Here is a 27,777-nt window from a genome sequence, read left to right as displayed (position 1 = left end):
CTTTGTTGGATTCCATGACAAACCTGTTTTTAAGGGAATGACACCTAACCTCCTACCTCTTGCATATTTCCAATCTGCAGATGATACGTTTGCTATATTTGAATCCGCAGCTGCATGAAATAATTTCCTTGCACGTCTTCATGGGCTCCATCCTACACTCAAATTCACCTTTGGAATGGAGCTCTCAAATGAGCTCCCTTTCCTTGATGTACTAGTTGAGAAATCTGCTAAGTGGTTCTCTACCACGGTCTACTGCAAACCTACCTTCACTGGTCAATACACGCGTTGGGATTATTACAGTTCCACGCGCTATAAGATTGGTCTTATCGACAACCTCATAAATAGGGCTGAGCCATTTGCTCACCATGCAAGCTTGATGCTGAAATAGGGCGAATCAAAGACATCCTGCATTACAATGGCTACACTGATCAGATCATTTCTCACTGTATATCACACAAACTTATAAACGGGCTGAAGGCCGTCATTTTGAGCCCTGAAAAGTGCCCAGTCTCCCTAAAATTACCCTGGAAGGGTAATATATCCCCAGTATTTGAGTAACAGGTGAAGCGAGCTGTTTCCTGCTGTTACTATGCAGGAGCAACAAGTGTGGTGTTCGCCACGAAGAGGATGCTGCTGTCAAGCAAAAGAGACGTCCTGCCTATCACACAAATAAGTAACGTGATATATGAATTTCAATACCAGTGTGATGCTAGGTTTCTAGACCGTACATCCCAAAACTGGCGGATTGTATCAAATAACATGTCCCTTCCGCTGTTCGCAATGGGCCCTACCCAACCAACCCGTACTTGCAAAACTCAAAACACAGTATCCAACATGAGATGTGATTCCACAATAGGACAACATTTGCTAAATAATTCTCAGTGTGCTAAGAATTACACTGACAACTGATTTGAGACTGTCAGCAGGGCTCGCAGTGTGGTGCATTGGTGTGTACTGTAAGCTGCATATATTAATACACGGGGCCCTGTTCTTTGCAGACAGAAAGAACATGCACACATGTTGTGCCTGTTTCAGCTAAACAAAATAAGTGACAGCCATTCACTGGCTCATTCCACAGGGCAATGCCTCGACCAATCAGAGTCAAGCTGCCTGGTTTAAATTTCAAACAAAGCTGGGCAGTTATCTGTCAGTTATCATAAACTGGTGCATTCTGAATGGCAATGCCTCGACCAATCAGAGTTCACTTGCCAACCAATCAGCACTCTCTTCTCATACAGAAGAAAGTTGTTGTTTTCCCTTAAATTGGTATTCTTGCGGATTGCCCTGCTGAGTGCAAGACGAAAACAACTGGCTACCAAAGTTTGGACAACATGTCACTATTTTCACGAAATGATTACTTTTATTTTCAATATAAAATTATAAAGCAATATGAGTGTAACATTTACAGACAAATGCTATTACCTCACATTGCCTGATTCTTTCACACTGACAGACTATGTGAACTACTGTCCCGATTTTGCAGTTCTCACTTCCAGTTAGCAAATGTCAGCAATCTGTGATACAGTGCAGTTTACAGACCAGACCGTCAATCACAACATGCAATAATTGTTCAGCTTATGTTGGACTGGTGGGATTTAGAAATACTAGGAATTGAGATGAGCTGTTATTGTATTTAATTATTTGTTTCATGGGATGTGGACGTCACCAGCCAGGCCAGCATTTATAGTCCATCCCTAATTGCTCATGAGAAGGTGGTGGTGAGCTTCCTTCTTGAACCACTGCAGTCCATGTGGGGTAGGTACACCCACAGTGCTATTAGGAAGGGAGTTAAAGGATTTTTACCCAGCGACAGTGAAGGAATGGCGATATAGTTCCAAGTCAGGATGATGTGTAGCTTGGAGGAGAACTTTCAGGTGGTGGTGTTCCCATGCATCTGCTGTCCTTCTCCTTCTAGGCAGTAGAGGATGTAGGTTTGGAAGGTGCTGCCTGAGTAGCCTTGGTGCATTGTTGCAGTGCATCTTGTCGATGGTACACACTGCTGCCACTGTACGTCAGTGGTGAAGGGAGTGAATGTTGTGGACGAGGTGCCAATCAAGCGTGTTGCTTTGTCCTGGATGGTGTCGAGCTTCTTGAATGTTGTTGGAGCTGCACCCATCCGGGCAAGTGGATAGTATTCCATCACACTCCAGACTTGTGCCTTGTAAATGGTGGACAGGCTTGGGGAGTCAGGAGATGAGTTACTCACCGCATGCTTCCTACCCTCTGACCAGCTCATGTTGTCACACTATTTATAAGGCTACTCCAGTTCAGTTTCTGGTCAATGGGAACCCCTAGGAAGTTGATAGTGGGGGATTCAGCGATCGTAATGCCGTTGAATGTCAATGGGAGATCGTTAGATTCTCTCTTGTTCGAGATGGTCATTGCCTGGCACTTGTGTGGAGCGAATGTTACTTGCCACTTGTCAGCCCAAGCCTGGATATTGTCCAGGTCTTGCTGCATTTCTACATGGTCCTGTTCAGTATCTGAGGAGTCGCGAATGGTGCTAAATTTTGCAATCATCAGTGAACATCCCCACTTCTGACCTTATGATTGAAGGAAGGTCACTGATGAAGGAGTGAAGAAGGTTGGGCCGAGGATACTACCCGGAGGAACTCCAGCAGTAATGTCCTGGAGCTGAGATGATTGACCTCCAACAATCACAACCATTTTCCTTTGTGCTCGGTACGATTCCAACCAGTGGAGAGTTTTCCTCTTGATTCCCATTGACTCCAGTTTTGCTCTGGCTCCTTGATGCCATACTCAGTCAAATGCTACCTTGATGTCAAGGGCAGACACTCTCACCTCACCTCTTGAGTTCAGCTCTTTTGTCCTTGTTCGAACCAAGGCTGTAATGAGGTCAGGAGCTGAATGGCCCTGGCGGAACCCAACTGAGCGTCACTGAACAGGTTATTGCAAAGCAAGTGCCCCGTCGATGACATCTTCCATCACTATACTGATGATTGAGAGTAGACTGATGAGGCAGTAATTGGCTGGGTTGGAATTGTCCTGCTTTTTGTGTACAGGACATACCTGGGCAATTTTCCACATTGCCGGGTAGATGCCAGTATTGTACCTGTACTGGAACAGCTTGGCTAGGGGCGCGGCAAGTTCTGGAGCACAGGTCTTCAGTACTATTGCTGGAATATTGTCAGGGCCTGTTGCCTTTGCTGTATCCAGTGCCTTCAGTCGTTTCTTGATATCACGTTGAGTGAATCGAATTAGCTGAAGACTGGCATCTGTGATGCTGGGGACTTGAGAAGGAGGCCGAGATGGATCATCAACCCGGCACTTCTGGTTGAAGATTGTCGCAAATTCTCCATCCTTGTCTTGCTCTGATGTGCTGGGCTCCCCCATCATTGAGGTTTTGGATATTTGTGGAGCCACCTCCTCCTGTTGGTTGTTTAATTGTCCACCACCATTCATCATTGGATGTGGCAGGGTGTAGATCTGATCCGTTGGTTGTGGGATCACTTAGCCCTGTCTATTACATGCTGCTTCTGCTGTTTGGCATGAAAGTAGTCCTGGGCTGTAGCTTCATCAGGCTGACGCCTCATTTCAAGGTATGCCTGGTGCTTATCCTGGCATGCCCTCCTGCACTCTTCATTGAATTAGGGTTGATCCCCCAGCTTGTTGGTAATGTTAGAGTGGGGGAATATGCCGGGCCATGAGTTTATAGAATGTGGTTGACTGCAATTCTGCTGCTGCTAATGGTCCACAGCACCTCATGGATGCCCAGTTATACATTGCTAGATCTGTTCAAAATCTATCCCATTTAGCACAGTGGTAGTGGCACACAACACGATAGAGGGTATCCTCAATGTGAAGACGGGACATCATCTCCACAAGGACTGTGCAGTGGTCACTCCTACCAATACTGTCATGGACTGATGCATCTGCGGCAGGCAGATTGGTGAGGATGAGGTCAAGTATGTTTTTCCCTCTTGTTAGTTCCCTCACCACCTACTGCAGACCCAATCGAGCAGCTGTGTCCATTGGGACTTGGCCAGCATGGTCAGTAGTGGTGCTACCGAGCCACTCATGGTGATGGACATTGAAATCCCCCAGCCAGACTACATTCTGTGCCCTTGCCACCCTCAGTGCTCCCTCCAAGTGGTGTTCATCAGTCTCTCGCGGTCTCTTGCTGGTTTGCTCAGTACCTTTCTGTCTGTTCATTTCTGAGTCCTGATAATCTCTTCCTGGTTTTCTGTGTGTCTTTCTCTGCCTGCCTCATTGTCGGTGCTGTTACTCGGTGTCCTTGTGTCATTGCGCAGTGAGGGTGAGTCCGTCAGCACGTGTGTTGCTGAGTCCGGGATTCTTGAGAAATCTGACTGCAATCCTATTTTTATAAAAACATTGGGGAAATAACACAAACAGTTCACTTTCAAAACATCAAGTATTTACCCATAATAACAAGATGCTTCCGAAGGCACTCGATTGCAATCAGATTCTTCCTTCTCGTGAACACATCAATCAGTAACAAATCACTTTTGCTCACACGAACACAAGCTGCAAACACGGACCAGCCGAGTCTCTCCCACTTTGTCAACCTCTTCCTGCAGAGCCTCCTTTCCACCACCAGATGGTGATGTTGGCCACAATAAAACCAGGACAAATGGTCACAGTGAGGAGACGGTCAGTAACAGAAAATGAAACAATAACAGGGAAAACCTTTACACAACAACAGGGTACATCTTTACACAACAGAAAACATATTTACACACTACGAAATACCTTTAGACAACAGGGAGAATACAATCATACAAATGCCTTGTTTCTCCATCTCAGTCTCGTTGTCTCTCTCTCTCTGTCCCTCACTTTTGCTTCCTCACAGTCTATTCTTGGTTTTCTATGTGTTTTTCTCTCTGTCCCGTTGTCGATGGTGTTACTCAGAGTCCTTGTAACATTGTGTAGCCAGGCTGAGCCTCCCAACACCTGTGTTGCTGCAATAAAAACAGAAAATGCTGGAAATGCTCAGTTGGTCTGGCAGCATCTGTGCAGAGAGAAACAGTTAACAGTTCATGTCTGTTTCGTTAGTTCACATTAACTTTGTTCTCTCTCCACAGATGCTGCCAGACCTGCTGACTATTTCAAGCATTTTCTGTTTATGTTTCAGATTTCCAGCATCCGCAGTATTTTGCTTTTGTACGTGTGTTGCTATGTCTGGGACTGTTTGAGTGCAATGCTATTGCTTTATAAACAGCGTTGAAACAAACATGTATCTCGTTAACACACAGCACTAATACACAGCTGGATATAAACAGCAGCCTGCAGCAGAGGGCGCAGTGGAAGTTTATTAACACAAATAATTCACCAACACAATATTTACTGCTATCCCCAATCACACCACACTTCATCTTAACACGTTTTACTCTTTATTTACATCAACTTCTTCCTTCCAGTAAACACTTCAGTTTGGAACACAGCTTCCAAATCACCTTTATTCACAAACACGAACACACATCAGCCCAGACTTTCCCCTTTCTGTCAACCCATTCCTGCATCACTGCCTCTCCAGCAACAGTTGTTGCGAGAATCATACAATCATAGAATGGCTGCAGCACAGAAGGAGGCCATTCGGCCTGTCGAACCCGTGCTGTCTCTCTGTTGGAGCAACTCACCTCATTTCACTCCCCAGTCAGTTCAATTTTGGAGGTGGGAAAACTTCTCGAAAGAATAATTTGGGACAAAATTAATAGTCCCATGGACAAATGTGGGTTAATTCAAGAAAGCCAGCATGGATTTCTAAACGGAAAATCATGTTTAACTGTCCTGCTGTAGTTTTTTGATGAGGTAACAGAGGGTTGATGAGGGCAATGCTGTTGATGTGGTGTACATGGACTTTCAAAAGGTCTGGCAGCATCTGAAAGATCACTGACCTGAAACGTTAACTTTGCTTCTCTCTGTACAGATGTTGCCTGACCTGCTGAGTATTTCCAGCATTTCTTGTTTTCATTATGGCACAGAGTTCCCTTTTCAAACTTACAGAATTAACCACAATAATGTACTCTGAGATTCAAGTTAAATATCAGCCCAATATTTACACACATTATGAGTTTATAAGTTTCAGTATTAATTCCCATAGTGCATCCTGACATATACATTAGATATAACATAACATAAGAACAGAAGAAATAGGAGCAGGAGTAGGCCATTCGGCCCCTCAAGCCTGCCTCGCCATTCAGTAAGATCATGGCTGATCTGCCCCAGACCTCAACTCCTCTTTCATGCCAGCTCTTCATAGCCCTCAACTCTCCAATATTTCAAAAATCTATTTACATCCTCTTTAAATACTTTCAGTGATTTAGCCTCCAATACTGTCTGGGGTAGAGAATTCCAGACATTCACTACCCACTGAGAGAAGAAATTCCTTTGCATCTCAGTTTAAATGAGTGTCCCCTTATTCTGTAACTATGTCGCCTAGTTTGGGATTCCCCCACTAGTGGAAACATTTTCTCAACATCTACCCTGTTAATAAAAACAAGAAATGCTGGAAATACTCAGCAGGTCTGGCAGCATCTGTGAAGAGAGAAGCAGAGTTAATGTTTCAGGTCAGAGACCCTTCTTCACCCTGTTAAGCCCCCTCAGAATCTTGTACGTATCAAAAAGATCACCCCTCATTCTTCTAAACACGAATGAATAACCTGTTTAGCCGTTCTTGATAAGTCAACCCCTTCATCCCAGGAATCAGCTGAGTGAATCTCTTTTGAACTCCTCCAATGCCAGTACATCCTTTCTTAAGTCTAAATCTCAAGTGCGATATCAGATTGAGAGAATCTGAAAGATAGTATAACCTGAGATCCAAACTGATAATTCAGTTTAAAACTCCCCCGGATTGTGAAACTAAAAGATACAATAGCAATTCAATTTGTATAGACTGTGCGTTGGATCACATTCCAGACCTCATCCAGTATCAGACTGGAAGATACTGTAGCAATTCCATTAGTGCAGACTCAGCTCTACATTACAGAGCAGGGAACATATTTAAACAACCGGGAACACTTTTACACAAGATGGATCATATTTACACAACAGAGAAGATCTTTACCCAACAGGGAACCATTTTACACAATAACAGAGAACATCTTCACACAACAGCGAATACAGTAACACAACAGAGAACATATTACACAGCAGGAAATATCTTTAAAAGAACACAGGGAACATCCTTACACAACAGAGAACACAATTACATAAAACATCAGTCTTTCGCTGTCTCTTGCTGGTTTCCTCAGTACCTTTCTCTGTCTGTTCCTTTCTGGGTCCTGATAATATCTTCCTGGTTTTCTGTGTCTTTCTCTGTCTGTTCCTTTCTGAGTCCTGATAATCCCTTCCTGGTTTTCTGTGTGTCTTTCTCTGCCTGCCTCATTGTCGGTGCTGTTACTCAGTGTCCTTGTGTCATTGTGCAGTGAGGGTGAGTCCGTCAGCACGTGTGTTGCTGAGTCCGGGATTCTTGAGAAATCCCACCGCAATCCTATTTTTATAAAAACATTGGGGGAAATGAACATATTTCACTAACGGGCAGCTAAAAATGAAGTCAGCAGTTAGCAGAGTGGCGCAGCGGAAGCGTGCTGGGCCCATAACCCAGAGGTCGATGGATCGAAACCATTCTCTGCTATTTATGTTTGGTAGTAACACCAACTGTTCACTTTCAAAATATCAAGTGTTTCCCCACAATAACAAGATGCGCTCGATTGCAATCAGCTTTTTCCTTCTAGTGAACACATCAATCAGCAACAAATCACTTTTGCTCACACGAACACAAGCTGCAAACACGGACCAGCCGAGTCTCTCCCACTTTGTCAACCCCTTCCTGCAGAGTCTCCTCTCCACCAACAGATGGTGATGTTGGCCACAAGAAAACCAGGACAAATGGTCACAGTGAGGAGACGGTCAGGAACAGAAAATAAAACAATAACAGGGAAAACCTTTACACAACAACAGGGTACATCTTTACACAACAGAAAACATATTTACACAACAGGAAATACCTTTAGACAACAGGGAGAGCACAATCATACAAATGCCTTGTTTCTCCATCTCAGTTTCGTTGTCAGTCTCTCTCTCTCCGTTCCTCACTTTTGCTTCCTCACAGTCTATTCGTTTTCTGTGTGTTTTCCTCTCTGTCTCGTTGTCGATGGTGTCACTCAGCGTCCTTGTAACATTGCGTAGCCAGGCTGAGCCTCCCAACACCTGTGTTATAGAACATAGAACAGTACAGCACAGTACAGGCCCTTTGGCCCACGATGATGTGACGAAACTTTAACCTACTCTAAGATCCAGGGACCCGGGTTTGATTCCGGGTACTGCCTGTGTGGAGTTTGCAAGTTCTCCCTGTGTCTGCGTGGGTTTTCTCCGGGTGCTCCGGTTTCCTCCCACAAGCCAAAAGACTTGCAGGTTGATAGGTAAATTGGCCATTATAAATTGTCACTAGTATAGGTAGGTGGTAGGGAAATATAGGGACAGGTGGGGATGTTTGGTAGGAATATGGGATTAGTGTAGGATTAGTATAAATGGGTGGTTGATGTTCGGCACAGACTCGGTGGGCCGAAGGGCCTGTTTCAGTGCTGTATCTCTAATCTAAGATCAAAACTACCTACATACCCTTAATTCTACTATCATCCATGTACCTATCCAAGAGACGCTTAAATGTCCCTAATGTATCTGCTTCTACTACCACCGCTGGCAGTGCATTCCATGCACCCACCACTCTCTTGTGGTGGGTTAATATAACCCGGGACTTTTGCTGCTGAAATGAATTCTGCAAGGTCCCAGCAAACACACCGGCTCCCTCCTTTCTCCCCTCTTTCTACCGGATTGTTTTACCAGGAGGGGCTCAATAATAACAAACCCCCTGCAGGGAATGACCGCAAATTGAGCATCTAAATGGGGCAAGTGGGCAGCTTTCTGGGTTCTAGGTTCCCCCTACCCCGCCCCTCCCTCCCGCCAGTCCAAGCCCCTCTTCACTTTCTTTGGGACTTTGATGAGGGTGAAATGGGGAAAGTTCCCATTGATGTTTGAATGCTGAATTGCTGCAAAGATCTGCGCACGCGCGGTGTTGCTCCGCCCCCTGTGGGACGTCACAATGAGGAGTGGAGCGCATGCGCATCCTTTCCCCAACCCAGTCTGTGAGGCCATTCACTCAATCAGGGGAAGATGCTTTAAATCAGCTGCTAATGGAGACTTCCCGGGCCCGGGGGAAGGGAACAAACAGCATCTGCTTCCAGCAGCCACTGCTTTGGGAGCGTGTCTGCAGATGTGCTCAGAGATTAGCATTGAGTGGTGGGAAGTTGAGGGGGAGTCGGGGAGTGTTTGCAACAGACACTGTGGAGCAGGAGCTGCTCCCGGAACATGGAGTGAGCCGGGGACACGGGGAAGGGAGAGTTCATTCTCGGACAGTGTCTGTACAGGCTCAGGGAGACACAATGGGAAGAAATCACTATTGAAAATCACTGACAATTTTACCACCCAAAGGAGAGGGAATTTTCCTGCTTTAGTTCCAGTCTCTCACTGTTTGTTGGATCGTGAACAGTGGCGGAAAAATAGCCGCAAAATAACGAGCGTTTATTGCAGACACCAGGTGAGAAGTGTGAAAGGCATGTTTTAAATAGTGGCTGCTTGTTTTCAGTTGAAATAGAAATGTGACTGTGTAAAGGTCACTGCTCTATCGGACAGTCCCAGTCATTGAGCAGTGCAGGGCTTGTGTTGTTTCTGAATGTCACAAACGTGTTGTAAAACCACTGCAAACACCTGGTAAACAGAAGCTGAATACTGCAGTACTGCAGTGGAGTCAGACACTGACACTGTTTGTGTTCTTGGTTTTCATTTTGTGATTGTTCATAATGATTATTATTGGGACGATTACATTGATCGCTTTTGTATCTTCTATCTCACCAGTTCTTTCATTCCTGCAGGAAAATACATGAAGGAACCTGACTGGATGTGGTGATTCTTGGACACAAGGAAAAGTGCAGCGAGCTCGTTCCAACACACAGTCGGTACAGGATCACTCCCAAAGCACAGAGATACTGCCAGCTCATCAGTTCCACTGGAACAAACAAAAGAAGTAGTCAGACAGACACTGATCCCAAAGTCGAGAGACACATTTTCAATCCAACAGTCAAACAACAGCAGGAGAGACAGAAGTTGTTTCCATTTCACTCCAATTCAATACAGCTGACAGGTTGATACATCAATCACAGTCCAAAAACAAACCCATCATTAGATCTAAATAAACTCTGTCACCATGGTTACATTTTAAATATAAACCTTGAAACAGAACAGACAAAATTTGCATGATTGAAAGGTACAGAATGAATGCAAGGAGGCTTCAAGGGGATTTGGACAGGCTAAGGGAATGGGCAAGAACATGGCAGATGGAATATAATGTGAATAAGTGTGAATTTCTCCACTTTGGGAGAATAAACAGAAAGACAGAGTATTTCTTAAATGGTGAGAGGTTGAGAAGTGTCGATGTCCAAAGGTACCTGGGTGTCCTTGTTCATGAGACACTAAAAGCTAGTGTGCAGGTGCAGAAAGCAATTAGGAAGGCAAATGGTATGTTGGCTTCATTGAAAGGGGATTTGAGTACATGGTCAAAGATGTATTGCTTCAATTGTATAAAGTCTGGCTGAGACTGCACCTGGAATATTCTGTACTATTTTGGTTTCCTTATTGAAGGAAGGATAGACTTGTCACAGAGGGAGTGCAACAGAGATTCACCGGACTAATCCCCTGGGATGGTGGGATTGTCTTATGATGAGAGACTGCAGAAACTGGGCCGAAATTCTCTGGAGTTTCGAAGAATGAAAGGTGATCTCATTGAAACTTACAAAATTCTTACAGGGTGTGACAGGGTAGATATGGATAGGATGTTTCCTCTGTCTGGTGAGTCTAGAACAAGGGGACACAGACTCAGAATAAGGGCAGGCCATTTGAGACTGAGATGAGCAGGAATTTCTTTACTCAGTGGGTGGGAAATCTGTGGAATTCTTTATCCCAGTGGGCTGTGGAAGATCAATCATTGAACATATTCAAGACAGAAATCGATAGATTTCTAAATACTAACAAGATCAAGGGATATGGAGATAGCAGGGAAAATGGCGTAGAGGTAGATGATCAGTCACGATCTGTTTGAATGTTGGAGCAGGCTTGATGGGCTGAATGGCCTAATGCCCCTATTTCCTATCATCCTTTGAATCCCAATAATGTACATTGGAACGTTAGACCAAGTTATGCATTACATACCAGTTCAAAAATCCAACAGAGATTAAGACTGAAAGATACAGTATCAATTCCATTACTACAAAATGAAGGACTTGGAGCTTGCAGAACAGACCATGTATAAGATTGAAAGTTATATTTTCATTCGCAATCGTTTTCACAGAGCTAAATATTAAATACCAATCCACAACTTGTGCAGGACTACCAAATAAAACCGACAACTGTAAAATACAGTTAATCCATATTTTAAATTAAACACAAGGCAAACAAATATTGATACATTAAGAGAGTGGGAAACAGTGAGAGCAGAATGGAGCATCAAGAGCCCAGGAGAGAGAGGGAGCAAGAGTTCACTCGGAGAGCAGGGAACAGCGAGAGCAATCGTCAAAAAAGGCAAAGGAATCCACAATTAATGGGAAAACACTGAATGGTGTAGAGGAAGTGAGGGACGTTGGAGTGAATGTCCACAGATTCCTGAAGTAGCAGTCCAGGTCAACAAGGTGGTTCAGCAGGTATATGGAATCCTTTCCTTTATTAACTGAGTTATAGAATATAAGGGTGATCTGGGTGTCCATGTCAATAAGTCACTGACAGCTAACATGCAGGTGCAGCAAGCAATTAGGAAGGCTAATAGTATGTTAGCCTTTATCACAAGAGGATTTGAGTACAGGAGTAGTGAATTCTTGCTTCAATTGTATAGAACCCTGGTTAGACCGCACTTGGAGTACTGTGTACAGTTTTGGTCTCCTTACCTTAGGCAGGATATTATTGCCATGGAGGGAGTTCAACGAAGGTTCATCAGACTTGTTCCTGGGATTGTGGGATTGTCCTATGAAGAGAGATTGTGGAAACTGGGGCTGTCTTCTCTAGAGTTTTGAAGAATGAGAGGTGATCCCATTGAAACCCACAAAATACTTAAAGGACAGTCAGGGTAGATGCAGCTAAGATGTTTCACCTGGTTGGGGAGTCGAAAATCAGGGGACACAATTTCAAAATAAGGGGGAAGCCACTTAGGACAGAGATGAGGAGAAATGTTGTTACTCAGAGGGTTGTGAATCTTTGGAATTCTCTACCCCAGAGGGCTGTGGAAGCTCAGTCGTTGAGTATGTTTAAAGCAGAGATTGACAGATTTGTAAATACAAATGACATAAGGGAATATGAGGAAAGTGTGGGAAAAAGGGCATTGAAGTGGATGTTCAGCCAAGATCATATTGAATGGCGGGGCAGTCTCGATGGGCTGAATGGCCGACTCCTGCTCCGATGTTTCGATGTTCCTAACTCCACATTATCGATGAGACACAGCCTCAGGCCGACTTGTCGGGTGGTGCAAACAGATAACACTGATTCTGATCTTCACCAGAACAGAGACTGAGATGTAACATTGATCATCAAACAGACTGTGAGAGAATACAACAGAATAAAACACATGGAGAGACACTGTGGAATAACAAATAGATTTGATTGGAATGTTGAATTTTGATTGGAATGGATAAAACACCAGAAACAGCAGATTAAATTGGGATTCTCATCATTATTTTGATCTGAGACAGAAAAGAGAAACTGATGGGAAGAAGGAAGAATGGAACTGTTCAGTTTTTTTGAGTTTTTCACTCACCCATGAAAGCTGATTAAAAAAAGATGCAAATAACAGAGAATTTCACCAAAAAGGGAGATTAAATGCTGCCGAAACCTTGGATCGAAGGATGCCCCCAACAGATCACCTGTTTAACTGTCTCCTCACTGGGGGATTTCAATCGGTGAGCAATATTATTCGCTACCTTTTTTTTGTTAAATGAACCCAGAACTGTCACTTGGAGTTAATATCTGCATTCCGACTCCTGAATATTTTCTGGACACATTTCCTGCTGTAAGAACTAAGAACTCTTTTCTAATTTACACAATACTATATACACATTCATCAAACCTCTTTAGCTTGCATCCTTGGTGCTGCTCTCTCTTCTCCCAAACCTCATCTCATGTGACTGTTACATCATCACTCTGACAGTGGGAGGGGTTGATCCCACTATCTTCAGCATTAACCCTTTACATCCTTATACTGCACTGTCTGTCCAAACAAATGGGTGGAGGGAACTTCCTTCATTTATTCAAACACTTGAAAATCAACTCAAAGCCATCAGAGAGAGAGAGGGAGAGAGAGTGTCAGAGAACTTCCTGCATCCAGTCCTGACCCTGTCACACTCAGCAGCTGCTCACCCAGACCCCACTCTCCTCAACACTGAACATTGTTAGAGACCCTTCAAATAATGTTTATAAAAGGCGGAAAAATTCAAAGTTCATCGCAGCCGGATTGAATGGAACAAAGTTTAATATCTTCTCACCGTCTCTCAATACCCACGGGACATAGGTTTTCTTATTTGGTTCCTTTGATTTTTCTTGTTCCTGATTGACAAATATTCCAAACCTCGGATCAACCTTCCCACTCGCGTCATGTCCCCAGTCTCGGTTAAAAGCAACACATAACGACACAAACACTCTGAAACATACAACGCAGTCACACTTTCCTTCAGTGAGATTAATGTCGAGCTGTTTTCCAGATTGAATGTAACCGTGAACAAATTTGTGTCAAAGAAGTTGCCTTTGGCGTATCAGCACTGAATTTCTGGACAAGGAGGAACAGCCATTCCCAACTCACATCCTTCACAAAGGCTGTTTTCTCCTGTGACTGAAATTCATCATGTAATTTGAATTCCAAGTTCAAGTTCACAAAACAGAGATATGAATGATTGACAAGGAAACTTCCAAAGCCTATCACAAATGTGAAATAAGGCTCTGTTGGGAGTTGAACCCAGGCTCTTCTGTTTTCTGGACAGGTGCTTCAACCAACTAAGCTACAGAGAAAAACCACAAATGCTTGTGTAGTTGAAATCAGAGGAGGATCTGTTTATTCTCATCACACGTCTCCACTGGTCACAACATATTTTAACTTTTCCTATTTACTGATACAGTCATATACTCTATTTTTCCCAAAACTGAGAATGGAGGTGGAGGGGCGACATGATAGAGGTTGACAAAGTTATGAGTGGCAGAGACAGAGTGGATAGTCAGAAGCTTTTTCACAGGGCGGCAGAGTCAGTTACGAGGGGACATAGGTTTAAGGCAAGAGGGGCAAAGTTTAGAGGGGATGTGCGAGGCAAGTTCTTTACACAGAGGGTGGTGAGTGCCTGGAACTTGCTGCCGGGGAAGGTGTTGGAAGCAGGGAAGATAGCGACGTTTAAGAGGCATCTTGACAAATACATGAATAGGATGGGAAGAGAGGGATACGGTCCCCTGAAGTGCAGAAGGTTTTAGTTTAGACAGGCATCAAGATCGGCGCGGGCTTGGAGGGCCGAATGGCCTGTTCCTGTGCTGTACTGTTGTTTGTTCTTTGTACATAGATAACACGTTTATAGATGTGGTCACCCCACAGCTTAAGAGTATGCAGGGAGAGAGGGAATGGGTGACCACCAGGCAGTCAAAAAGAATCAGGCAGGTAGTGCAGGACACCCCGAGTGCGTCTCACTCTCCAGCAGGTATTCAGTTCTGAATACAGAGGACAATGATGCTTCACCTGGGGAGTGCAGCCGGAGCCAAGTCCATGACACCATGGGTGACTCAGCTGCAAAGGGGAGTACAGGGAAGACTGGAAAAGCCATAGTGATAGGTGATTCAATCGTCAAGGGAACAATCAGGTGTTTCTATGGCCACAGACGTGAATCCAGGAATGGAGTGTTGGCTCCCTGGTGCCAGGGTCAAGGATGTCATTGAGCAGTTGCAGAGCACCCTGAAGCGGGAGGGTGAACAGCCAGCAGTGGTAGTCCACATCAGAACCAACAACATAGGTAGATATAAGGATGTTGTGCTGCAGTCAGAACTTAGGGAGTGAGGTAAGAAATTGGCAAGCAGGACATCAAAAGTAATAATCTCCGGATTACTCCCAGTGCCACGTGCAAGTGAGTACAGGAATAGATGGATAAGACAGATGAATGTACAGGAATAGATGGATAAGGCAGATGAACGTGTGGCTGGAAAGATGATGCAGGAGGGAGGACTTTAGATTTTTGGGACAGGTTGGACGGGTTGCACCTGAACCGAGCCAGGACGGAGTTCCTTGCAGGATGTTTTGCTAGTGCTGTTGGGGAGGGTTTAAACTAGTTTGGCAGGGAGATGGGGACTGGAAGGTAGAGTCAGATCAGAAATGAAAATGGAAGGCAGAAAATTAATGGAGTCTGGAAGAGAGAGGAAACACTGATTAGAAACTTCAAAACAAAAAATGTTGTCAGTGCTCAAGGATATCTAAATCAATGCAAGGAGTATAGCAAATGAAGCAGATGAGCTCAGGGCACAGTTAGACACATGGCAGTATGATATCATAGCTATTACACAAACATGGCTAAAGGAGTGACAGGCGTGGCAGCTCAATCTTCCTGGTTACAGGGTTTTCAGACGTGAGAGGGAAGGGGATAAAAAAGGAGGGGGAGTGGCAATTTTGGTCAAAGAAACTATTACAGCTGTGAGGAGGGATGATATGTTGGAAGGTTTATCAAATGAGACCGTATAGATTGAGCTGAGGAACAAAAAAGAGGCAATCACACTGCTGGGAGTGTACTATGGACCCCTAAACAGTCAGAGGGAGATGGAAGAGCAGATATGTAGGCAAATATCTGAGAAGTGCAAGAACAATAGGGCAGTAACAGTGGGGGATTTGTACCACCCAAACATTAACTGGGATATTTTTTGTGTAGAGTGAATTGAGGGAGCAGAATTCTTGAGGTGCATTCAGGAGTACTTTTTTAGCCAATATGTAGCAAGTCCAACAAGAGAGGGTGAAGTTTTAGACTTAGTTTTAGGAAATGAAGAGGGGCAGGTGGAAGGAGCGGCAGTGGGACAGCAATTTGGTGGTAGTGATCATAATTCAGTCAGTTTTAATATAATTATGGAAAGGACAAGGACAGAACAGGAGTTAGAGTTCTCAATTGGGGTAAGACCAACTTTACTAAGGTGAAGATTGATTTACCGAAAGTGGACTGAAAACAGGTAGTTGAAGGTAAATCAGTGTCAGAGCAGTGGGAAGAATTCAAAGGGGAGATTCCAGGGGTTCAGAGTCAACATGTTCCCACAAAGAAAAAGGGTGGGAAGGCCAAATCTAGAGCCCCATGGATGTCAAGGAGTTTACAGGTATAATAAGGCAGTAAAGGAAAGTTTATGCCCAACACAGAGAACTGAATACTGCAGAAAGCCAAGAGGAGTATAGAATGTGGAGGGGGGAAATCAACATTGAAATTAGGAAAGTTAAGCGAGAGCATAAAAGAATATTGGCAATCAAAATTATGGTGAACCCAAAGATGTTTTATCAATACATTGAGAGTAAAAGGATAAATAAGGAAAGAATAGGGCACAGAAAAGACCAAAAAGGTAACCTATGTGTAGAGCAGAAGATGCTGGCATTGTTCTGAATAAATACTTTGCATCTGTCTTCACAAAAGAGGGGGAAGATGCATATATTGTAGATAAGGAAGAGGGGTGTGAAGTATGGATGTGATCCATACAGAGGGAGAGAGGACATATTAATGGGATTAGTGTATATGAAAGTTGATAAATCACGAGCGCCGGATGGAATGCACCTCTGGCTGTTTAAAAGAAGCAAGAGAGGAAATAGCAGAAGAGCTGATCATCATTTTCCAGACCTCACTGGATACAGGTGTGGTGATGGAGGATTGGAGGACTGCTAACATTGTACCTTTGTTTAAAAAGGGAGTGAGGGAGACCAAATAATTACAGGCCAGTCAGTCTAACATCAGTAGTGGGCAAATTATTGGAATCTATTCTGAGAGACAGGATAAAATGTTACTTCGAAAGGCACAGATTAATCAAGGATAGTCAGCATGGATTTGTTAAGGGAAGATCTTGTCTAACCAACTTGATCGAAATTTTGAAGAATTAAGAAGGAAGATAGATGAGGGTAGTGCAGTTGATGTAGTCTTCACGGATGTAAATGTAGGGGGTATGAGTTTGCAGATGGCACAAAGATTGGCTGTGTGGTAAATAGCAAAGAGGATAGCTGTAGATTGCAGGAAGATCTTCATGGTCTGGTCAGATGGACAGAAAAATGGCAAATGGAATTCAATTCAGAAGTGTGAGTTGATGCACTTGGGGAGGTTAAACAAGGCAAAGGAATACACAATTAATTGGAGAAGACTGAGAGATGTAGAGGAAGTGAGGGACCTTGGAGTAAATGTCCACAGATCCCTGAAGGTAGCAGGACAGGTCGTTAAGGTGGTAAGAAGGCATATGGAATCCTTTCCTTTATTAGTCGAGGTATAGATTTAAGAGCAGGGAGGTTATGCTGGAATTGTATAAATCATTAGTCAGGCCACAACGAATACTGTATGCAGTTCTGATCACCTTATTACAGAAAGGATGTAATTGCACTAGAGAGGGTACAGAGGAGATTCACGAGGATGTTGCCGGGATTGGAAAAATGCAGCTATGAGGAAAGACTGGATAGGCTGGGGCTGTTCTCCTTGGCACAGAGAAGGCTGAGGGGAAATCTCATTGAAACATACAAAATTTTGAGGTGCCTGGATAGAGTTGAAGTGAAGGGCCTATTTACCTTAGCAGAGAGGTCAGTGACTGGGGGAAACAGATTTAAAGTGATCTACACTAATGGAATTGATTCTGTATCTTTCCATTTCACAGTGTGGGAGAGTTCTGAGCTGGTATCTAATTTTTGTCTCAGGTTACAATATCTTTCAGCACTTTAGAAACTTTCTCTGCAATGAATGTTGAACTTGTATGTAACTTGTATCTCAGGGTACACTATGGGGATGTTTAAACATCCTTTATCATGAATGCATGTGAGCTTTGAGTATGGTATTTAATTTAAATCTCAGGGTACAGCATTACGTTAGATTCTGTGCCATTCAATCAATACTGTGTGCCAATTCTATCTGATATTTAATTGATAGCTAAGTCTGCATTATATTTAGATTGACACATTGTATTTCAATCTGTTAATGAGTGTGACTTTGACCTGGGATTGAGGTATCTGACTGTCAATGGGACTGAATTGGGGTGAAATGGAAACAACTTATTTCTCTCCTGCTTTGTTTGAATGTTGGATTGAAAGTGTGTCTCTGGAACTCGGGATCAATGTGGGCCTGACTACTTCTGCAGTCTGGGACCAGGGAACTGATGAACTGTCTATCCCTCTGTACTCTGAGTGATAATGTACCTACTGTGTGTGAGAGGAGCTGGCTGCACTGTTCCTTGTGCCTCGAGTGCAGCAACCATCACATTCATCACGATTCCTTCAAGTATTTGCCTGTATGAAGAAAAAATATGTCTTAACTCAAGAACAGGGGAGGTGCAAAATATCAAAGAGGTGAATTTAATTTCGCAATTAATAATCATTAAAAACACCCACAAATGAAAACCAGTGTCAGTATCTGTCTCCACTGAAGTACTGAAGTTCCCAGCTCCTGCATCACAAGTGTTCTGGGCAGATCCATCCAGACAAAACACTGCACTGGGATCGTCCCAACTGCTCGATGCTCTACACATATTTCAAGCCACCCTGCTTCATATGCACAAATAAAGAAAAATAAAGCCCCATATGTATATCCCTCAATTCCTTTCTTCCCATACAGTTGTTCCACCTCCCCTTAAATGCATCGATATTATCGCCTCGACCTCTCCCTGTGGTTGCAAATTCCAGATTCTAACCACTCACTACATAAATACCTTTTTCATGAATTCCTCATTGGTTTTATGAATGTTGATTTTATATTTTTGGCTCTTGTTTCAGACAACACCACAAGTGGAAACATATCTGCATGTATTCTATAGAAGCCCTTCACTATTTCCTCACTTTTTTCATTTGTTCATGTGATGTAGGCATCACTGGCTATGCCAGCATTTATTGCCCATTCCAAATTGCCCTTGACAAAATGGTGGTGAGCTGCCTTCTTGAGCTGCTGCAGTCCTTGAGATGTAGGAATTCCAACGGTGCTGTTTGGAAGGGAGTTCCAGGATTTTGACCCAGCGACAGTGCAGGAATGGTGATATAGTTCCAAGTCAGGATGGTGTGTGGCTTGGAGGGGAACTTGCAGGTGGTAGTGTTCCCATGTATCTGCTGCCCTTGTCCTTGTTGGTGGTAGAGGTTCTGGGTTTGGAAGGTACTGTCGAAGAAGCCTTGGTGTGTTGCTGCAGTGCATCTTTTAGCTTGTACGCACTGCTGCCACTGTGCATCAGTGGTGAATGGAGTGAATATTGAAGGTGGTGGATATGGGCAATCAAATAGGCTACTTGAGTGTTGTTGGAGCTGCCCTCATCCAGGCAAGTGGGCAGTATTCCATCACACTCCTGACTTGTGCCTTGTGAATGGTGGACGGATGTGGGGAAACCGGAGGTCAGTTACTCGCCGCAGAATTCCTAGCCTCTGACCTTGCTCTTGCAGTCACAGCACTTATATGGCTGGTCCAGTTCAATTTCTGGTCTATGGTAACCAATGGTCAATGTTAATGGTGGGGGATTCAGTGATGGTAATGCCATTGTACATCAAGGGGAGATGATTAGATTTTCTCTTGTTTGAGATGGTCATTGCCTGGCACTTATCTGATGCCAATGTTACTTGCCACTTATCAGCCCAATCCTGGATGTTTTGCAGGTCTTGCTGCATCTGGACATGGGCTGCTTCAGTATCTGAGGAGTCATGAATGGTGCTGAACATTGGGCAATCATCAGAAAACATCCACACTTCTGGCCTTGTGATGGAGGGAAGGTCGTTGATGAAGCTGCTGAAGATGGTTGGGCCTAGAACACGAGCCTAAGGAATTCCAGCTGTAATGTCCTGAGGCTGAGATGATTGACCTGAACAACCACAGCCTTCTTCCTTAGTGCTAGGTATGACTGCAAAGAGCAGAGCATTTTGCCCCGATTTCTATTTACACTGGTTTTGCTAGGGCTGCCTTGTTGCCAAACATGTCAAAGGCTGCCTTGATGTCAAGGGCAGTCACTCCCACCTCACAATGCAATGTTTCTTTAACTCTAAAATAAAAGCAAAAGTCTGCAGATGCTGGAAATATGAAATAAACAAAAGTGCTGGAAATACTCAGCAGTTCAGGCAGCATTTGTGGAGGGAGAAACACAATTAACATTTCAGGTCTGTGTCCTTTCATTTTACAATATGTTTTATGTCCTGGTAGATAACAGTGCATTCAGTTTGCAGTAATGGAATTAATACTGTATCCTCCAGTCTGACCACTTGTGAGATTTGTGGAGTGGTGTGTAACATGTAGCTCAGTCTGCAGTCTGGTTACATTATTGAGATTAATTCTGTACTTTACAATTGGGTACTGTTTGTCTGTTCTATCTGACATTGAATTTGTAGTTCAGGCTGCTGTCTTGTGAGAGTGACACAGTGCCTTGCAATCTGATAGTGGGTGTGATTTTGGACTGGGATTGATGTTTCTCCCTGTCAATGGGACAGAGTTGGGGTGAAATGGAAACAACTTCAGTCTGTCATGTTCTGTGTGACTGTTGGATTGACTGTTAGTCTCTGGAACTTGGGATCAGTGCCGGTCTGACTAGTACTGCTGGCAGTAATTGTGGAACTGATGTCTCTTTTCTCTCTGAATGATACTGTACTTACTGTGTGTGAGAAGCCGGCTGCACTTCCCCTTGTGCTGAGGCATCATTATATTTATTCTGCTTCCTTCAAGTATTTGCCTGTAGAAAGAAAAAGTATTTATTGTAATTCAGGAGGAGGTGTGGTGGAAGTTACAAGAGAGACCAAAACAATCTTTGAATGAATAATCATTGTGAACAATCACAAAGGAAACCCAGCAATACAAACAGAGTCAGTGTCTGATTCCACTGCAGTCCTGCAGCCCCCAGCTACTGCATACCAGAGGCTTTGGCCATTTTACAACAATTAAATAACATCCAGACATAATCCGCTGGGACATGAATGGGACTGACAGACGGAACAGGGACTTTTACACAGGTCAGATTTCCAGTTCCCGCTCCCATGATCTAACCGTTCAGGCGAAACCATACCGCCGCTGTTTAAAATGTGTCCTTCACACTTCTCACCTGGTGCCTATAGTAGATTCTCTTTGTGAAACTCCCCACATCCTGACTGTCCGCTTCTGTTTCCACACTTCACTGTCCAACAACAATAAACTGTGGGAACAGGCTGGATCGCTCTCTTTGCGCTGGCACGGACATGTTGGGCCGAATGACCTCATTCTGCGCCGGAAATTTTCTATGTTTCTGTTTGCTGAATTGTTGCCTGAATCTGCGCCTGCGCTCCCCTCCCCCAGCACTGCCTGTGAGCGGAAGAAGATGGTTTGAAACAGTCGAGAATGGAGAGATCCCGGTCCCGGGGGAAGGAAGCCTCCTTCCAGCAGCACATCGCTTTGGGAGCGTGTCCGCAGATAGACTCAGAGATCAGCATCGAGTCCGGGGCAAGCGGGGGCTGTTTGTAAGAGGCGGAGTGGAGAATCAACTGGTCCCGGAACATGGGGTGAGTGGGGGAAGGGAGAGGCCATTCTCAGGCTGTGTGCAGACGGGGGAAGTAGACAGAATGGAAGAACCTGTTACTGCAGTGCAGTCAAACAATGATAATATTTGTATGACTGGACTTCCTTTGTGGTGGCTCATTATTATTCGAGAGATTAAATTCATTAAAATCCTGTTTCTTCTATCTCACCTGTATTTTACTTATAAACATACTTTTGTTCAAACAGACAAATAATTGAATGAACCAGAATAAATGTGATGTTTCCTCCACCCAAGTTACAAGGAAGAGTGCCACCAGCTCCTTCTCACACAGTCCGTACATTATCACTCACAGAGCGCAGAGACACAGACAGGTCATCAGTTCCACAGTCTCAGACAACAGAAATAGATCCAGAGACACATTTTCAATCCATCAATCAAACAGAACAGGAGAGACAGACGTTGTTTCCATGTCACCCCAACTCAGTACCACTGACAGGTAGATAAATAAATCCCAGTCCAAATTCTCACCCACTATCAAATTATCAGTCTGTCAATCCCACAATAGAGCAACCTCAGCTACAAATTAAATACACATAGAACTGACACATGGTTCCCTTTTCAAAGCTATAGAATTAAGGGCGGTGCAGTGGTCAGCACCGCAGCCTCACAGCTCCAGCGACCCGGGTTCAATTCTGGGTACTGCCTGTGTGGAGTTTACAAGTTCTCCCTGTGTCTGCGTGGGTTTCCTCCAGGTGCTCCGGTTTCTTCCCACAAGCCAAAAGACTTGCAGGTTGGTAGGTAAATTGGCCATTATAAATTGCCCCTAGTATAGGTAGGTGGTAGGGAAATATAGGGACAGGTGGGGATGTGGTAGGAATATGGAATTAGTGTATAAATGGGTGGTTGATGGTCGGCACTGACTCGGTGGGGCGAAGGGCCTGTTTCAGTGCTGTATCTCTAAACTAAACTAATATAATCTGAGATTCAAGTTAAATACCAGCCCAATATTTACACATGTTATCAGTTTATTATCAGTATTAATTCCCATAATGTGTCCAGACATATACATTAGATACAAGTGCAAATCAGAAGTGCATAATCAGATTGAGAGATTCTGAAATATCGTTTAACCTGAGATACAAACTCAGATTCCAGTTTAAAACTCATCCGGATTGTGAAACTAAAAGATACATTATAAATTTGATGAGTTTAGTCTGAGCTATAAGTTACATACCAGTCCTGAAACCTCATAGTGTCAGATGGAAGATACTGGACAATTCCAGACAGAGCTCATTTTACACACAAGTCCAAGATTCTCCCTCAGAGTCAGACGGAATGGCATTGATCAAATTGATTAGTACAGCCTGAGTTACATTTGCACATCAATCCTGTATCAGATTGAAAGATACATTATCTTTCGCCATTATGTTCACAGTGACAGATATTTAATACTTGGCAAAACTTCAAACATATTGTCTGCTTAAAACCGACCACATCTGTGGCCTGTTGCTGTGCTGACATTTTATGCAGAATGAATCCAGACTTGCAAACAGTCCCAGGGACGGAAGGTTATATAATGAATCCCTCACTCACACAGAGTACCAGATACTGACAGATAAAGTGATGCTGATACACATGCTCAGTGCCAGATGCTGAAAAGTATAGGTTGATTATTGCACTCACTCACAGTACCTCAGCCTGAGTCATCTAAAGCAACCTAACACACAAATAGTAGCACTGAGAGATTGAGAAAGAGTCCAAAACTCACATACAGTACCAGGCACTGACAGATACAAACTGAAGACTATCCACACATGGATATGGGATTGGCTAACTCACAGAAAACAGAGAGTGGGGATAAATGGAGCATTTTCAGATTGGCAAACTGTAACCAATGGAGTACCACAGGTACAGTGCTGGGGCCTCAACTATTTATGGTCTATATTAATAATTGCATGAAGGGACCAAGTATATTGTTGCCAAATTTGTAGATGGTACAAAGATAGGTAGGAAAGCAAGTTGTGAGGAGGACACAATGTGTCTGCGAAGAGATATAGATAGGTTAAGTCAGTGGGAAAACATTTTGGCAGATGGAGTATAACATGGGGAAATGTGAGATTGTCTACTTTGGCAGGTAGAATAGAAAAACAGAATATTATTTACATAGAGAGACTGCAGAATGCTGCTGTACCAAGGAATCTGGGTGTCCAGTTCCATGCATTACAAAAATGTTAGCATGAAGGTACAGCAAGTAATTAGGAAGGCAAATGGAATGTTGGCATTTTTAGCAAGGGGAATGGAGTATAAAAGTAAAGAAGTTTTGCTATAACTTTACAGGGCATTAGTGACATCCCAACACCATACAGTTTTGGTCTCCTTACATAAGGAGGAATATACTTGCATTGGAATCAGTTCAAAGAAGGTTCACTCGACTGATTGCTGGGATGTTGGATTGTCTTATGAGAAAAAGATGAGCAGATTGGGCCTATACTCACTGGAGTTTAGAAGATTGAGAGGTGATCTTATTGAAACCTGTAAGATTCTCAGTGGGCTGGACAGGTAGATGCTGAGAGGACGTTTCTCCTTGTGGGGGATTATAGAATTACGGGCAAGAGTTTAAGATAAGCAGTCTCTCGTTCAAGAAGGAGATGAGGAGGAATTTCCTCTCTCAGAGGGTTGTTCATCTTTGGAAATCTGCTCTCCAGAGGACTGTGGAGGCTGTGTCATTGAATATATTCAACGCAGCGATAGACAGATTTTTGATCTACAACAGAGTCAATGGTTATGGGGGCAGGCAGGAAAGTGAAGTTCAGGCCACAATCAGAACAGCCATGATCTTATTGAGTGGCGGAGCAGGCTTGATGGGCCAAATGGTCTACTCCTGTCCTATTTCGTATCTTCTTATGTTCTTACACACACACACACACACACACACACACACACACACACACACACACACACACACACACAACCAATGTGTGGCGGATCTAGAATTAATCCCACTTTCATACACAATACCAGTAACTGAAAGGTACAGAATTAATCCCACAGATAGATACAGTACCACCGACAGGTACAGAATGAATCCCATGCTCACAATCAGCACCCGGGATCGAAAGATACACGTGATTCCTACCCTCACATAACAATATCAGACTGAGTTACAGAATGATTTCCACATTCATACTGGGCACCAATGACTGCGAATTAATTCATCCCACAATCACACACACTACCAAAGGCTGACAGATACAGAATTAATCCCACACTCCTATGTAGTAGCAAAGACTGACACATACAAAATCATTCTCAAATACTCCTACAGTACCTGGCAGATTCAGTGACTGCCAAACCCACATAAATCACCAGAGACTGACAGATAAAGAATGAACTCACACACACACTGAGATACTGACAGATATAGCTTGAATTCCACACATACAGAACCACTGACAGATTCAGACTAAGTCCCAAATCACATAACATTCCAGAGACTGACAGAATGAATCAAATACTCACACACAGTGCCACTGACAGAATGTATTCCACACTCACATACAATACTGAAGACTGACAGATACAGAATGTAACTCACACTTTCACAAAGTACCAGTGAGTGACAGGTACAGAATGAATCCCACATTCACACATGACGTTAGAGATGGATAGCCAAAAAACAATAAGACTGCCAGAATAGATAGAATTCACATAAAAATTCTAAAATATGGCAGAGAAGCACTCTTGACACAAATACATGTCTCATTTCCCTCATCTGGAAGGAGGAGAGCATGACAGGGGATCACCGCGATGCGGCAATTATGATCATCTTTAAAAAAAGTTGACAAGACCGACTGTGTTAACTATAGAGGGGTATCGCTGCTGTCCACCACAGGGAAGGTCATCACAAGAGTCCTTCTCAACTGCCTCCTCCCCGTGGCTGAAGAGCTCCTACTGGAATCACAATGTGGATTCTGTCCATCAACAGGCACAGTGAACATAATCTTCACAGCAAGACAACTTCAAGAAAATGTAGGGAGCAGCAGCAACCTTTATCCATGGCCTTCTTTGACCTGACAAAGGCCTTCGACTCTCCCAACCAAGAGGGATTATGGAATGTCCTCCTCAAACATACTGCACTACGACATGCAAGCTGTAATCCTTGCCAACGGATCTATCACTGACCCAATCCGAGTGCAAACTGGGGTCAAGTAAGGCTGTCATCGCACCAATGCTCTTTTCCATCTTCCTTGCCGCAACACTCCACCTCATCTCCTCACACTCAAACACAGTATCTGACAGAGACAGAATGAATACATACAGCACCAGAGACTGAGTTACCAAATTACATAAAACACTCAAACACAGCAGCCTAGACTAAAAAGAAAATTAATTGCACACTCACATGCAATAGCAGAGACACAACGACACAGAATCAGTCAATAAGTGTCCTCCCAACAACAGCCAGGACATTTCCAGGAAGCTCCACACAGGGAGCAGCTCTTTCAATTTTAACTGGGGCTGGAGAGAGTCTTTGTGAAATATACTTCCTGATTGCAGTAAGGGAATTTGTGATTGGTTGCAAATATTTAATCTGATTGGATGGCGAAAGAGACCAAATGTCGAATTACAATATTAAATCGTTGGGACATCATTCCAAATCACCCAATCACAATCTTTACTTTTCCCCATCCCTCATTAGCATAGAGCTGTGGGATTGTCTATTTAATCCGCACTCGGAAGGGGTTTGGTTTATTTCTGAGTCTGAAATTGAAACTGAAGATGGTTGAGGAGAAGAAGAAAGCAGCTGCTAAGAAGGGCGCCAAGAAAACCTTAAATAAACCGTCAGCAAAGGGCGGCAAGAAGCGGAGAAAGTCGAGGAAGGAGAGTTACTCCATCTACATCTACAAAGTGATGAAGCAGGTTCACCCCGACACCGGCATCTCCTCCAAGGCCATGAGTATCATGAACTCGTTTGTGAACGATATTTTCGAGCGCATCGCGGGTGAGGCTTCCCGCCTGGCCCATTACAACAAGCGCAGCACCATCAGCTCCCGGGAGATCCAGACCGCCGTGCGCCTGCTGCTGCCCGGGGAGCTGGCCAAGCACGCCGTGTCGGAAGGGACAAAGGCGGTGACCAAGTACACCAGCTCCAAGTGAAACTGCACAATGGACTGAAAAACATCCCAAACACAACGGCTCTTTTCAGAGCCACCCACAATCTCTCTGAAAAAGCTGCATCCGAACATCTCTATGAAATCATTTTAAGACAATGTGTAACATAATAAATGTCCCACTGCTGTGTTTTTGTCTGCTGTCCCAGAAACCGAACTCAAACCCATAATCCGCTCATCCGCCTTTCCTTTTTTGCGTAAAGCTGTTATTGTTGTTGTACACAGCCCCTGAATGACCGCATTAACAGCTGCTTTCAGCGGTAAGGGTCAGACCTCAGTCCCTTCACTCTATTCCTGAAATGTGAACTGATTCATCATTTTATTAACAGTAACTCTCCGCAGTGTAACAGCCCGGAATGGGATTATTACACAGCAGACTAAGGGCACTTTGAGGACTCGATCCTGCTTCCTCTTTTCAGAGAAGGACACTGGGCTCTGATTGAAGATAAACTGAATGTTTCCCTTCAGGGAAATGCTGTGAACAGGGATTTAGTACCTCCCGGGACAGTTTGAAAGTGATTGCAGAAAGATCCACAATTTAAATAACATTTTAAACCCGCGTCTTAATTCGTGACGGAAAAAGTTGAATAGAACAAAATAAAGACAAAGGATTTTAAATATTTGACTCAGGATGACATTTATTTTAATCTGCTCCTTTCTGACAATGAAATTGGCGGTCTTTTTGAAATTGACAAATTTTCTGCTTCTGATGTTTTGGCGGTAAACCCCGCCCACCTCTGTTGTCAGTGACCTGATTGGTGAAGAATATAGGCAAATGAGGTGAATTAAGTACCGGCCAATGGGGAGAGTTTTCAGGCAATAAGTAAAGTGAATGCGGCGGAAGTTATCCATTCTTTGTGAAAGTATTTGCGAGATTGTGGAA

At 43.8% G+C, this 27,777-nt stretch overlaps 1 non-coding gene across 1 annotated transcript; it reads left to right on the top strand.

Annotated features, from left to right (window-relative positions):
- Positions 1-7,543: 7,543 nt before the first annotated feature.
- Positions 7,544-7,615, top strand: trnam-cau (transfer RNA methionine (anticodon CAU)). Its single transcript has one exon. It is a non-coding gene; the product is annotated as a tRNA-Met (tRNA).
- Positions 7,616-27,777: the final 20,162 nt, after the last annotated feature.

The sequence above is a fragment of the Heterodontus francisci genome, unplaced genomic scaffold (assembly GCF_036365525.1).
Source record: "Heterodontus francisci isolate sHetFra1 unplaced genomic scaffold, sHetFra1.hap1 HAP1_SCAFFOLD_51_1, whole genome shotgun sequence".
NCBI classification, from domain to species: domain Eukaryota; kingdom Metazoa; phylum Chordata; class Chondrichthyes; order Heterodontiformes; family Heterodontidae; genus Heterodontus; species Heterodontus francisci.
The sequence above is the reverse complement of the archived record's forward strand: the minus strand, read 5'-3'. Positions and strand labels throughout refer to the sequence as shown.